This window comes from Dipteris shenzhenensis, chromosome 9 (assembly GCF_047967505.1).
Source record: "Dipteris shenzhenensis isolate YYH24624 ecotype China chromosome 9, Dip_SZ_1.0, whole genome shotgun sequence".
NCBI classification, from domain to species: domain Eukaryota; kingdom Viridiplantae; phylum Streptophyta; class Polypodiopsida; order Gleicheniales; family Dipteridaceae; genus Dipteris; species Dipteris shenzhenensis.
This window is the reverse complement of record NC_141604.1, coordinates 53,687,866-53,703,648: the sequence shown is the minus strand read 5'-3', so window position 1 is coordinate 53,703,648 and position 15,783 is coordinate 53,687,866. Positions and strand designations below refer to the sequence as shown.

At 43.7% G+C, this 15,783-nt stretch overlaps 1 protein-coding gene across 1 annotated transcript in view; it reads right to left on the bottom strand.

The window, feature by feature from the left end:
- LOC147898840 (WD-40 repeat family protein / beige-like protein) overlaps positions 1-15,783 on the bottom strand; it is a 181,787-nt gene that overhangs the window by 19,816 nt on the left and 146,188 nt on the right. The gene's annotated exons all lie outside the window — the stretch shown is intronic.

Genomic DNA, 15,783 nt, shown 5'->3' with positions numbered 1-15,783 from the left:
GGTTATACATACCATCACAATGCTTTCACTCATTACTGGGCTCGACTTGACACATGGTATTTGTTGCATGCTCAGCAGTATGCTAGTTTCACATGTGCATTATGGGTTGATCATTCCCTCTTGCTGTCTGATCACTTTCCAGTATGCTTGACATTATCTATAGCACGATTGACAGATGATATGCCTTTTTTTGGTCATCGTCTACTCCATGTTAATAGTGCTTATTTGCTTCATCAACAATTTCAGAACATGGTGAGAGTGGCTGTCCGCCCCCTCCTCTTACATGCTCAGGAGGACATGGATTTTGCTTGGATCAGTCTTGCCCATCGCTTGCAGGCTGTTATTCAAGATTATGGATGGAGTCACATGGAAAACCTCAAGCTTACGCTGAAATGGGCTCAATCTCACAAGCAACAAATGGATGTAATCAGCTCTTATAGGCAGCTCACCTCCTCTGAACAGGATTCTTGCGCTTATGCGGTTCATATCATCCATCAAAATGATCTTCGCAAATTAAAGAACTGGCAAATCCAAGCTCGCATGAAACCCCTTTTGGATAAGGGTTGCTCCTCCAAGGCCTTCTTTAAAAGCTTGCATGCGGATAGGCGAAAGGAGGATATTTGCAGGATCAGGCAGGATGATGGCACCTGGACCACCTCCAAATCAGAATTGGAATCGCAATGCTCTAGTCATTTCCAGCATCTCTTTTCTCCTCAGCCTGATTATTCGATGCAAGTGAATGCAGCTAGGTCTCAATTTCTTATGCATGTTCAGCCTATATTGTCTCGGGAACAGGCTCATGCATTGGAGCAGCCATTTATGCTTAATGAACTGGATGATGCTTGGAGTCATTTACGTAAAGGCAGCTCTCCTGGTTGGGATGGATTGACTGTTGAATTTTTCTGTGCATTTTAGGGTGATCTCAAGGACACTCTTCTTCTTATGATCAATCATGCTTGGGCAGAACAATCTCTTTCTCCTTCTTGGAAACATGGCCTTGTCGAATTGATCCCCAAAAAAAGGTTGTGTGAGACAATGGCTGATTGGCGGCCCATATCTCTTATGCCAGTCATTTACAAACTCATTGCCAAGATGATTGTCCTTAGGGTTCGATTTTTCTTGCAAGCAGGACTTCATCCCAGGCAGTATGGGTTTGTTTCCAGAAGGCAGATTACTGACAATATCTCCAATGTTTTGCTTGCAATTGAGTATGCCAAATATTCTAAACAAGATGTTCTCATTCTACAAGTGGACATTGCGAAAGCATTTGATACTGTCCATTGGGATTTTATTTCTCAGACTATGCATAAATTGGGATTTGGCCCTCGGCTGGTCCATGTTATTTACTGGTTGTATTCTCATGCCACTGCGCAGTGTCTGCTTGGTAGTGGGTTGTCAAGGACATGGACTATGACCCGTTCAGTGAGACAGGGATGCCCTCTTAGTTCGCTACTGTATGCCATTGCTACTCATCCGTTATTGTTGCATATGGACCATCTTGCAGATACTGGGCAGCTTCATGGCTTGCAAATTCCAGGGGCACAGCCGTTTCTTGCACAGGCATATGCTAATGATTCATATTTCATGCCCAGGAAGTCTGAACGTGACCTCTCTCATTTGATGCATACGATTTTGGCATAGCTGCTGGACTGCATATCAACTTTCAGAAATCGAATCTTCTAGCATTGAAAGAAGCTGATTAGCATGCACTTCTCTGGCCAGGCCACATTATTTCCTCCCATACCATTGTGAGGCATTTAGGGTATCCCATTGGCTGGAATATTACCCCTCAACAACAGCTTAAATGGGTGCTTCAAAAGATTAACAAGAAGCTGGAATACTGGCACTTGTCAACATGGCCTCTACATGTTCGGATAGTACAGTCTATCATTATGGCATATGTGCAATTTTATTTGCCTCTTCTTCACTGGTCTTTTAAGCATTTGGCTTCCTATATGTCCCAAGCTATGGAGATATTTTGGAAAAGTAAATCTCACAAAAAGGCTTTGCGACTACTTCCCATGCAATCTGTTTGTTCTCCTAAGACTCATGGGGGACTGAATATTCTCAATCTTCAGTTTCATATGTTGACAAGAAAGAGCACTATGATTGCTGATTTTTTTCAGCAAAAACAGCCATGGGCTATTATGTTAGTAGCTATGTGTGGAAACATGAAGTCCCATGCATATGGGCATTAGATTACAGATCACTGGGAAGCAGTCATGACCACATTTCAGGGGAAAATTCCTGGCTGTCCTGTTGCTACTGCTTTTATTCATGATTGGAAGAGAATTCTCTCTTATGCTAAATGGTCAGGTGCTTCCTTCCATCATGGTAATTCTCTTCGTTTGGAAAGCATCCATTGGAGCAAGGTGTTTGAATCGCCTCTTGCTTTACAGGCACCTATTAAAGCATATAATCTTATGAAATTGGGCATAAGATTTGTCGGAGATGTGGTGGATCAACATGGTTATGTGCTTTCATTTCCACAAGCTTGCATGACATTCCCCTTGGGGCTGCATCATAGGCCCATTTGGAGAATACTTACAACTATGTTGCGGCCATTTGTTCCTGTTCCTCCGCTGTTTGTACCAGACAGATTACTGGACTGGAATCTGACTTCCTTGTCTCTTGCTACCTGTTCACTTTCAATGCATAATTTGACGTCCTCGATGGTCTACAGATTTCTTCTTCCACCGCCATGGATTGATAAGCATGCCAACACTCTTTGGAATTTGGATAGGCCTTTATCTTGGTGGCAATCAAAACTCAAGAAAATTTGGAAAGCTAAATTGCCATTGAAACAAAGGCTTTTCTTTTGGAGATGTATGGTGGGAGCTTTTTCCATTGGGGTGAAATTGGAAGCACGTCGTATTGCTTCCTCTTCCTTCCCCCGTTACTCTCATCACCGTGAGACAGTTCCCCATTTGTTATGGTCTTGCCCGCACTCTCGGATATTGATCACTCATGTCTCTCATTTGCTGCAGCTTCGGTTTCCCTCTATCAGATTCGGGAAACTCTTCTAGATGTTTGGATGCTTCTCATCTCAGATGTCTCCATTCCTCCTTTTCTTTCACTGGGCTCGTTTTTGGGTACTATGGACTATTTGGACACAGAGATTGCATTTTAGGATGGGACACCAGTTTCCTCAGGCATATGCTTTCTTCAGAATGTCCCTCGGGCAGTCTTTATATGATAGTTATGCTGCGAGGGACTTGGATGCTACTAGCCTTGAAGTGTTTTCTCACTGTTTTTGAGTTTTTCCATTAGGCTCTCTTTTGGAGTCTAATGTCATATACATTGATTTCATGTTAATTTTATAGTTACTGGTTTCACAAAAAAAAAAGAGTGTGTGTGTGTGTGTGTGAAAAGAAAAAAGTAGCTATGTGATTCATTGGGTGATTGGAGGCCAATCACACTCATGCCAGTCATTTACAAGATCATTGCCAAAATGGTGGTTGATTGGATTAAAGGTTATTTGCATGATGGGTTGCATCCCTCCCAATATGGCTTTGTTCCACGTCGCCATATCATAGATAACATTGCCAATGCTTATATTGGGATCGAATATGCCAAATACACACAGCAGGATGTTCTACTCTTGCAGGTAGATATTGCAAAAGCCTTTGACACAGTTTAATGGGATTTCATGTCGCAAACTATGCGAGCTTTGGGGTTTGGACAAAAAATGCAGCAGGTTATTTACTGGCTTTACAGAGATAGCAATGCGGCTTGCATTATCTCTGGGGATATCTCTGATGAGTGGACTCTTTGTTGTTCCGTCCGCCAGGGATGCCCTCTTAGTGCTTTACTGTATGCCATTGCTACTCATCCTATGCTGCAATATATTGATCATCTTGTGGCTACAGGATCACTTCATGGCTTGGAATTGGATGCTAATCGCAGCATGGTTGCTCAAGCTTATGCTGATGATTCTTTCTTTACCCCGAAGAATACGCCCCATGATCTTGGTGCCTTGATGGAGGCCCTCTTTATTTATGGTTTGGCAGCTGGTCTTCATGTTAATTTTCAGAAGTCTAAGCTGCTCCCTTTGCATTCCAAAGACTGGCATAGTCTATTATGGCCCGGGGATATCATTCCACCCACTCAGTTTGTTCGTCATCTTGGTTACCCTTTGGGGTGGGAACTCACTCGCCGACAACAAACTGATTGGGTTTTGGCTAAGCTTCGGAAAAAGCTTGAGTATTGGAAACTGGCAACCTGACCTTTGCACGTTCGTCTTCGAATAGTGCAGTCCATCCTTGTGGCATATATTCAATTTTACTTGCCATTGATCATGTTCACTAAGGCAGATCTTACATCTTTCATGTCTATCTTTATGGAACTCTTCTAGCGATCCAAACATGGCAGAAAAAGTCTCAGGCTGCTTTCGATGCATCACATTTGTTCTCCCAAGATGCATGGTGGATTGAACATCACGGATATTCATGTGCATATTCTTGCCCACAGGGTGAAAATGTTACTGCAATTTTCTGCAAGGTGATCAGCCTTGGGCTCTTATGATTAGGACTCTGGTCACTCATATCAGTATTTCTGCGTTTGGTCATTGGCAACTCGATCACTGGGATTTCTTTTTTGGCTGCACTGATGGCACTTTGCCTGGATGCCCTTTTGTCTCCCGCTTGCTTCTTGACTGGAAGCATGTTCTTTCTCATCTGGAATGGAATGGACGGCAATCTTTGCTTGGGAATTCTTTGAGAGCTGAAAGCATTCACTGGTCGAAAGTCTTTCAGCCTCCCTTGGCTTTACAGGAACCTCGACGTTCCTACTTTGTCTCGTTTAAAGGCATCACCTCGGTTGCTGATGTTATAGATGATGCTGGTAATGTGCTCCCCTTTTCTCTAGCAGCCACTACATATGGATTGGGCTCTCATTATCGTCCTTTGTGGCGACAAATTACTTCTATGCTTTCGCCCTTTGTTCCGATTCCTCCTTTGGAACTCCAGGACCGGACTAGAAGATTGGACTTTGACTTCTTTAGGGTTCTCTTCTCGTCCTTTGAGGCTATCTCAGATTACTGTACTTGCATTGTATAAAATCCTTTTGCCTCAACCTTGGGTTTCAGAGAGAGGTGATTCTGTTTGGTGAATGCATCGCCTAGCCAAGTGGTGGAGGAAAATATTACAGCAACTGTGGATCTATAAAGTACCGCTTCGGCAACAGGTTTTCTTTTGGCGAGTTCTTTTGGGAGTGTTTCCATCTGGACAGCTATTAGCTCATCGACACATTGCTCCTGCACTTTGCCATAGGTGTTCTGCTTCTTCGGAGACTGTGCCTCACTTGTTTTGGCATTGTCCGTGCTCTCATGAGTTTTTTAATCTGCTTCGACAGCACCTGCAAGCAAGATTCCCATCTGTTCCGTTTGGGAAGTTCTTCTGGCTATTTGGGTTTCATCCATCTAGACCGGAGTTTCATCTTTTCTTCGTTTGGGTTCACTACTGGGCACTATGGACTTTATGGACATATAGGAATTGTAAAGTCTTTGGTGATCCTACTGTCTCTCTGTTTGGCTTTTTTAGGCGTTCTCTGCATCAATCTTTCTTTGATTGCTTGCAGACCCGCTGCATAGATCATGAGGTCTTTTTGGCATATACTGAAATTTTCATTTGATGTAATTGTAGAACCTTTCTTTGAGGTTACTACTCATATAATATAATCAATCAATGATTCCACCAAAAACAAAAGTGTGACTGAAAAGGCATTGCATCTGCAAGATCGTCTTGAGGACTGGACACTTTCTTCTGTCGGATTGTCATGCCGTCCTCTCAAGTTTACACGTATTACTGTCTCTTCTCTTTATAAAGTTCTACTTCCTCCACCATATATCTCTCACAGGGCGAATCAGCTTTGGCATCTTGATCGTCCCGTGAAATGGTGGCAGAAAAGTTTGACACAGATTTGGCATTATAAGATTCCTCTCCATCAGCAGGTTTTCTTGTGGAGAGCTTTATAGGTTGTTCTTCCTCATGGACAGCTTTTGGCACGCCGACATATTGCTTCATCTATTTGTCACAGATGTCTGGCTTCGCGAGAGACTGTGCCTCATCTCCTCTGGCATTGTCCTTCCTCTCGTGCTTTTTAGACTTCCTTGGGTAATTTTTGGGAGCTCGGTTTCCTCGGACTGCTTTGGCAAGTTCTTCTCGCTTTTTAGTGTACATCCACCCAGACAGGAGTTTGATTTCTTTTTTGTTTGGGTTCGATACTCGGCACTCTAGACTCTATGGAAGGATCACAATCATAGGGTCTTCGGTGATCCTACTTCTTCTACTCTCTTCCGACAATCTTTGCAGCAATCGCTTTTTGATTGCTTGCAATGTCGTGTCATTGATCATGATGTATATTTGTCCTACAGTGAGATTTTTTCTTGATGTATTATAGCTCTCCCTTTCTGGGATAGCTTCTTTGTAATAAAATGACTGAAAGATTCCACAAAAAAAAGAGTGTGTGTGAGTGAAGACGCCTTTCCTGCACTCGGCCGTACCCTCTTTGCATTCCGTACACACTGTACGGTCATCTGTACAGTCCCAACCTCAGGTCGCCTCTGATTTCCGTACAACCCCTCTACATAGTATGTCCGTACAGGCCGATTCTACTCCTTTTGTGCAGTCCGTACCTCTTCTGGAGCAACCCTCTCCGTCTTGCTCTTTCCTTGATGCCTCTTCTTCCCCTTTTCCTGTTGCTTCAACAGATGCCTCGTTTGTGTTCTCTGCTTCAGCCCCTCTTTCTACCTCTGCTCCCACATGTGTTTTCATTCGGCGGAAGAAAGGTATTTTGCTTCCTTCGTGCTCTTTCAAATCGGCCAAGTTGGGTGTTGCAGATGGACCTTCCTCTCCTCTCCAGTTGGATCTTCTTCGCCAAATGTGTGCTGCCTCCGTTACAAAAGTTCCTTCTTCGGGTTCTCCTTTGGTTTGTTCTTTGGATTCTGCCCTTGTGATCTCTAGTCTTCGACACGCTCAACAGCTTGGGATCTGTCTCTACTTTATCGGCAGGGTTCTTTCTGGAGCTCACCTTCGTCGTTGGGTTGAAGCTGCCGTGGGTTCGGATCTCATTTCCTCCTTTGTCTTTATGGGCAAAGGGTTTTATTATGCCCACTGTTCTTTGACGGAGGTGGTGGAGTGCCTTGTCAGTTGTGCTGGGGTTCCTGGGGCAGGTTTCTTTGCTTATGTCATGCCCTGGGATCCTCTTTTTGACCCGGCAGCTTCTCTTTTGACTCATTGCCTGGTATGGATCATCCTCAAAGCACTGCCTGTTCCTCTTCTTCAGCATCTTTCTACCCTTGCAGCGCTCTTGGGGAGGCCTCTTCATGTTCCGAGACAGGAGTTTTTGCAAGCCACTTAGGATATTTGTATTTGTGTTCTATGGGATATGATGCAGCCAGTGCCTTCTACTTTGGATCTTGATCTGGGTTTTGCCCATCCGATGCGCATTCGGTTGCATTTTGCCTCTTTTCCTACAGCCTGTTATCACGGTCCCGCCAAGTTGGTCATTTTGCACGTGACTTGCCCTTCTGCTTCCAAGACCACTCCTGCTCCTCCTTCCTCAGCAGTCAAGATTACTCCCCCTTCTCCTCTGGTCTCTGCTATAGTTTAACTAGATAAGCCTTCATTCACTGCTCCGAAGCATTACTGGAGGAAGGTTGATAAATCATAGGCTAATCTTTCTACTGCTAAAGAAGCTCTCCTGTTGAGCACCAACAGCCTCCTCCTCCTCAAGATATGGATGTTCCTCTTAAAGAGGGGATTATACAGGATGTTGTACATGTTTTATCTCAGGTTGATACTCGGAGTGAAGCTGAAACGATGAGGCGTGATTTATCTGATGCAGCTCCTTCTTCAGATGGTACCGATGTTGATCCAGCTCCTTCGCCCGTGACGATCGTGCCAGAGTCTATTTCTGTTCAAGATGCAAATGTTCCTTTTTCTCTGGATTCTTTTCATATTTTGCTACAACAGGTTTTTGACCCTGTGATTCAAAAATTCAGGCTGCCAGCTTATATTAAGAAGAATCACAAGGGCAGAAAACAACTAGTTTTTATTGATGGTGCAGTTACTCCACTGCAGAAAAGCAACAATCTGAAATTGGAGGATCTTTTGTTTGATTCTCCTCTAGTGGATATGTAACTTTTTACTGGGCTGCCTCATGAGTTTTTCTCTAAGGCTTTACTTGTAAATTTTTTCTTTGTACCTATTAATGAGTTTTTACCTCTTTTTGGGGTTTCCCACACATAAATAAAAGATTTCACTAAAAAAAAAAAGTGTGTGTGTGTGTTTGTGTGTGTACTCAATGGTGGGTTTTCACCTCATTTGGGGTTTCCCACAAAGAAATATAAGATTTCACTATAATAAAAAAATGTGTGTATGTGTGTGTGTGCAGCAATCTTTGTCTTGCAGACTCGCCAGATAGATCAAGATGTATATTTGGCTTATACTGAGATCTTCAGTTGATGTACTTTCTAGCGCCACTTTTCTGAGGTGACTATTCTTGTAATATAATCAATTAAAGCTCTCTCTTTCAAAAAAAATGTGTGTGCGCCGCCCTTTTGGACCTCTTTTCTTCCTCTTTTTTCAGCTTCCGTTTTCTCCTAGCTTTTCCGTACAGTTCCTTTGCCCTTTGCATGTTCTTTTTTCTGTTTCTTTCTTGGTTCCGTACAGTTTCATCCGTCCGTACAGGGTTTTCTGTCCGTCCATACTTCTGCCCTCAGTACATCCGTACTTCTATCAGCCAGTACACGCCCTGTCAGTCTGGACACGCCCTGTCAGTCCGTATGCGCCCTGTCAGTCCGTACGAGCCCTAAGAGTCCGTACGTGCCATGTCAATCCATACTCGCCCTGTTCATCCATACACGCCCTGTCAATCCATACGTCCTCTGTCAGTCATACGTTTTGCCTTCTTGCGGCTGTTCTCAGCCTCTCTCTCTTTCTCCCTTTGTCTTTCCCTTACAACTTCTCCCCTTTTTACTCTTTTCTTTTCCCATGGAACTTGTCAAGACCTACATGCCCAAGAAGCAGAAACAGGACTCGGGTCATGATGACTCGATGCATGCCTCTCTTGAGGCTCAACTGGTTTTTGATGTTATGCATGAGGGCTTTGAAGACACGCGCCGGGATTGGAAGGACTCTGCTCCCACTATTGGGCTCATGGTCGAGGTGGATGACATTGTTGATCCTGTGCGTGATTACGCCAAGCATGCTATTATTATTTTTTTCTCGGGACGCATGCCTGTTGCAGCAGATGTGGAAAATTGGCTCACCAGGACTTTGGGTGGTTATTTTGTTCGAAAAGTGCATTATGCTGCTTGGGGGATTTTTGAGGTTATTATGGCTGATGAACTATACAAACAGATGCTCCTTGAACACTCCCCTTTGTTTTATGGGCAACAGATGGTGCATGTTTTGCCTTGGTCGCCCACCAAGGATTATCGGGCTTTAATTCGCCATCACTGTCCGATATGGGTGGAAGTGGTTGACTTCCCTCAGTGCTTGGCTTCTCTCTTACCCAAAATTACAACATCATTGAGAAAGGTGGTGTGCCCTCCGTGGCCAAATGGGAACTCCAACCGATTTTGCATTTTGTGGGATACTGATCATCCCACTCCTCACTCCTATTCTGTTACGGTGAATCAGGTGGATATGAGCAGTGCTTTTTACAAAGCTCAAGTGGGGCATGTTTGCAGGTACATGTTTTGAATGTAAGAAGTTTGGCCATATGGCTTCTCAGTGCCATTTTGTTATGCATAAAAGGCCTTTGGAAAATATGCCTTCTCAAATGCCTACTAAATGAAATGATGGGTCAGCCTGTTCTCAAATGGAAGGGTGTCAAGCCTCTTACTCCAGCTCAAGAAAAAGGCAAGAAACCTGTTGTGTCCAATGGGAATGCCTCTCCCTCTATGCCTTCCACCTCTCAGCCCAAAGCGAAAGACAAAACTTTGCAAGAGGTTTGGCAGACTCCTAGGAAAACTGTCGCAGCTAGACGACCTTTACCTTCTCGCACTTGGAATGGTGCATCCTCGACTGGTCATACTCCTAAAGAAAATTCAGGAGTGTGTATTACATGGGCAGTGGTGACAGCTAGGCGGACTCTCTTTCCCGAAGAAGATATGGTCGGTTTGCGGTCCACTTCTCAACTAGTTGTGATACCTTAGGGCCGGGGTCCGGATCTTGAGGTTGATATGTAGGCCTCATTTCAGTTCTCCCTGTGCTGTACATAATCTGAAAATATGCTGTCGAAACTCATATGTTTGACACTTGATGTACAGGGTTTGTGTGATGCTTCTAACTGGAAGACAGTCTGGGGGTACCTCAATCAATTACAGCCACATGTGGTAGCTCTGCAGGAACATAACCAGCATGTGTATGCTGGACAGTATGGTCATTTTCACGGTTATGAGATTTTCTATGCTGGACAGCATTCCTTTTCAGGAGTGGTCTTTCTGATCAGGCATGATCTTCAGCCCTCTGTGGCCTTCAATGATTCACAAGGCAGATGGATGGTTATGCAATGCATTGTACAGGGTGATATCTTTGAATCTGCATCTGTCTATGCTTCTTAATCCTCCTGTCATCGAGGACAAATTTGGGAAGATATGCAGAGGTATCCATGGAGGCAGTATGCTTTTCTTTGTGGTGACTTCAACAATGCTCCTCAACCAAGGGATAATACATCTGGCCATACACATATGTTGACCTCTGAGAGGCAGAGCTTGCCTAAATTGTTGCTTGATTTCAATCTTGCTAATCTTTGGACAGTATCTTATCCATTGCTGGTTCTGTTCCTCGTAGGCATATCACAGATAACATCGCTAATGCTTATGTTGGAATCGAATATGCCAAATATATGCAGCAGGATGTTTTGCTATTGCAAGTTGATATTGCCAAAGCTTTTGATACTGTTCAATGGGATTTTATTTCATCAACTATGCAGGCCTAGGGATTTGGCCCAAAAATGCAGCAAGTTATCAATTGGCTATATCAAGATAGTAAAGCTGCCTGCATACTTTCAGGGGATATTTCTACAACCTGGACTCTTGGTTGTTCTGTTTGGCAAGGCTGTCCCCTTAGTGCTTTACTTTTTGCCATAGCCACTCATCCAATGCTTCAATATATGGACCACCTTCTGGACATTGGCATGTTGCATGGATTGAAAATTCCTGGCAGCCGTAGCATGATCGCCCAAGCATATGCTGATGATTCTTTCTTCACCCTCAAAAATACTCGGAGCGATCTCTCCATGATTATGCAGGCTCTTTCTACATATGGTTTGGCTGCTGGTCTTTGTGTTAATTTCCAGAAATCAAAATTATTGCCGTTGCATGCTAAAGACTGGCATAGTCTTTTGTGGCCTGGGGAAATTGTTCCAAATTCTCAACTGATTCGACATCTTGGCTATCCTCTAGGTTGGGGGCTTACTCGTTCTCAACAAACTGATTGGGTGCTTACAAAGTTAAGGGCAAAACTTGAATATTAGAAGCTTGCAACTTGGCCATTACATGTTTATTTGCGAATCATGCAATCCATTTTGATAGCATACATACAATTCTATCTGCCTCTCATCATGTTCACTAAGGCAGATCTGGTTTTCTTTATGTCTGCTATCATGGAGATTTTTTAAATTAAAAAAAAAATGGCAAGAAAAGTCTCAGATTACTCTCTATGCATCGTCTCTGCTCTCCAAAGATGCACGGGAGTCTAAACATACTCAATATTCAAATGCATATACTTGCTCACAGGGGGAAAATAACGTTGCAGTTCATGCAGGGCTTTCATGATCCGCTCTCTTTAGTTGCATATTGATACTTCTCCTTTTGAGCATTGGCAGCCTACACAGTGGGATTTCCTATTTGGCTCTATTCAAGGCAAAATCACAGGCTGTCCTTTTGTCTCTCGTTTGCTTCTTGATTGGAAGCATATTTTATCCCACCTGGAATGGAATGGCAGGGATTCTTTGTCGGGAAATTCCTTGAGGGCTGAGAATATGTATTGGTCCAAAGTATTTCACCCTCTTTTGGCTATACAAGAACCCACGCGTTCTTACTTTCTATCTTTCAAAGGCATTTCCTCTGTGGCGGATGTACTTCAGGATGATGGCACTCTTTTTATCTTTTTCTATGGCTACTAGCAAATATGGTTTGGGAGCTCATTAGCGTCCTTTATGCCATCGAATTTTAGAAATGCTTCAACCATTCTTGCCGGTACCTCGGTTGGAACTTCAAAATAGGCTTGAGGATTGGACTCTACATTCTTCTTCCTCTTCAGCCAGTCCTTTGAAGCTCTCACATATCATAGTGCCTTCTCTGTATAAAGTGTTATTACTTCCGCCTTGGATTTCTGACACAGCAAATTCTGTTTGGCATATGGATCGCCCACTAAAGTGATGGAGAAAGTGGCTGTGTCTCCTTTGGCAATATAAAGTCCCTCTTCGGCAACAGCTCTTCCTTTGGAGAGTCCTACTTGGCCATTTTCCATCTGGGCAGTTACTCACGCATAGACATATTGCTCCGGCTGTTTGCCACAGATGTCTACATTCTGCCGAGTCTGTGCTTCACACCTTTTGGCACTGTCCCCACACTTGTGATTTCCTCGCTCACATCCGACAGGGGCTTCGAGCGAGATTTCCTACTATTATGTTTGGTAGGTTCTTTTGGTTATTTGGTTTTCATTTCAGAAGTCTAAGTTGCTCCCTTTGCATTCCAAAGACTGGCATAGTCTATTATGGCTCGGGGATATCATTCGACCCACTCAGTTTGTTCGTCATCTTGGTTACCCTTTGGAGTGGGAACTCACTTGCCGACAACAAACTGATTGGGTTTTGGCTAAGCTTCGGAAAAAGCTTGAGTATTGGAAACTGGCAACCTGGCCTTTGCACGTTCGTCTTCGAATAGTGCAATCCATCCTTGTGGCATATATTCAATTTTACTTGCCATTGATCATGTTCACTAAGGCATATCTTACATCTTTCATGTCTGTCTTTATGGAAATCCTCTGACGATCCAAACATGGCAGAAAAAGTCTCAAGCTGCTTTCGATGCATCACATTCGTTCTCCCAAGATGCATGGTGGATTGAACATCACGGATATTCATGTGCATATTCTTGTACACTGGGAGAAAATGTTGCCGCAATTTCTGCAAGGTGATCAGCCTTGGGCTCTTATGATTAGGACTCTGGTCACTCATATCAGTATTTCTGTGTTTGGTCATTGGCAACTCGATCACTGGGATTTCTTTTTTGGCTGCACTGATGACACTTTGCCTGGCTGCCCTTTTGTCTCCCGCTTGCTTCTTAACTGGAAGCATGTTCTTTCTCATGTGGAATGGAATGGACGGCAATCTTTGCTTGGGAATTCTTTGAGAGCTGAAAGCATTCATGGTCGAAAGTCTTTCATCCTCCCTTGGCTTTACAAGAACCTCGACGTTCCTACTTTGTCTCGTTTAAAGGCATCACCTCGGTTGCTGATGTTATAGATGATGCTAGTACTGTGCTCCCCTTTTCTCTAGCAGCCACTACATATGAATTGGGCTCTCATTATCGTCCTTTGTGGCGACAAATTACTTCTATGCTTTCGCCTTTTGTTCCAATCCCTCCTTTGGAACTCTAGGACCGGCTGGAAGATTAGACTTTGACTTCTCCAGGGTCCTCTTCTCGTCCTTTGAGGGTATCTCAAATTACTGTACCTGCATTGTATAAAATCCTTTTGCCTCAACCTTGGGTTTCAAAGAGAGGTGATTCTGTTTGGTGAATGCATCGCCTAGCCAAGTGGTGGAGGAAAAGATTACAGCAACTGTGGATCTATAAAGTACCGCTTCGGCAACAGGTTTTCTTTTGGCGAGTTCTTTTGGGAGTGTTTCCATTTGGAAAGCTATTAGCTCATTGACAAATTGCTCCTGCAATTTGCCGCAGATGTTCTGCTTCTTTGGAGACTGTGCCTCACTTGTTTTGGCATTGTCCGTGCTCTCGTGAGTTTTTTGATCTGCTTCGACAGCGCCTACGAGCGAGATTCCCATCTATTCCGTTTGGGAAGTTCTTCTAGCTATTTGGGTTTCATCCATCCAGGCTGGAGTTTCATCTTTTCTTCGTTTAGGTTCGCTACTGGGCACTATGGACTTTATGGACATATAGGAATTGTAAAGTCTTTGGTGATCCTACTTTCTCTCTGTTTGGCTTTTTTAGGCGTTCTCTGTAGCAATCTTTCTTTCATTGCTTGCAGACCCGCTGCATAGATCATGAGGTCTTTTTGGCATATACTGAAATTTTCAATTGATGTAATTGTAGCACCTTATTTTCAGATTGCTACTCGTATAATATGATCAATCAAAGATTTCACCCCCAAAAAAAAAAAGTGTGTGTGTTCAGATAATCGTGCGCTATTGATAGCTGACATCACGGTTGCATGTCTGTACAAAGTTTTGCTACCTCCTCCTTGGGTTTCCCTTCATGTTAATCGTATATGGTCCATGGCATGCACCTCTAGATGGTGATTGCAGCTTATATGGGATTCGAAACTCCCTCTTCGGCAAATGTTCTTCTTATGGCGATTTTTGATTGGGGTTCTTCCTTTTGGGAAGCTTTGAGCTCGTCATCACATAGGACTTGCCACTTGTACATGATCTCTATTGTCCTTGAGGGAATCTATGCCTCATCTTTTTTAGCATTGCCCTGAGTCATGGGATTTCTTGCTTTTGCTATGACGACGGTTTCAAGCTTGTTTTCCCAGTGCTGCTTTTGGAAAGGATTTTTGGTTGTTTGGATTTCATCCTATCGAGCAGGGGTTTGATCTCTTTTTTTACTAGGTTCGTTATTGGGCTCTATGGACCCTTTTGGACGGACCCTAACCATCGTGTATTTGGTGATCCCGCTTCTACTAAATATCAGTTCTATTGGGCATCTCTACGGCAATCACTTTATGATTGTCTACGTGCACACGATTTAGATTATCCTGCATTCTTGTCATATAATGAGATCTTCTGATGCTTGTAACTGCAAGTCCCACCTTTTGGGACTAATTCTTGTAACATAATCTTCAATGGATTTCACCCCAAAAAAAAAAATGTGTGTGTGTGTTTTGATGTCCAAGGGTTGTAGGTCTTGTAGCCCCTGACTGCTCCTCCGCAGCCCTCCATTTGCTCTCTATAGCCCTCCTGTAGCCCCCCGTCTGCTCCTCTCATAGCTCCGGTCTTCCCTCCCATAGCCCCTATCTGCTCCTCCCATAGCTCCCACCTGCTCCTCCCATATCTCTTTCGTAGCTCCCCTCTGTCACCACTCGCAGTAGCCAACGCCACCTACAACAGCTCCGTCAGGTCTCGTCAGCAGCAGGTCTAGGGAGCATACACAGCATCACATCAAAGGTTCTCATTTGAGGGGTGAAGCCCTAGCTGGGCTAAACCCCTAGCTCAACTAGGAGGATTCATTCAGTGATACCTTAGCACATGTCAAGGCAACCATGCCTAACATTGATTGGACAGCAAAAGAAAACAAACAAGCCTGATAACTCTGAGGATGATGGTGAAGCTACAACAGTCCGTACCAGCCATCATAAAGGTCATGCTGTTGTTACAGTTAACTCACGAGATTTAAGACTCAAACTCCTACGACAGTCCTCCAAACTGAAAGGAACTAAGCTACGGATAGCTGAGGAACTTACAACACTCAAGTGAAGGATAAAGCAACAAAATCTGCAAAGCTTAAGGCTACCAGGAAGGATGGAAAGTGGCAAATGTACAACGGAGGAGTAGCACTCATTAAGGAATTTAAATCAAAACCAAAAGACG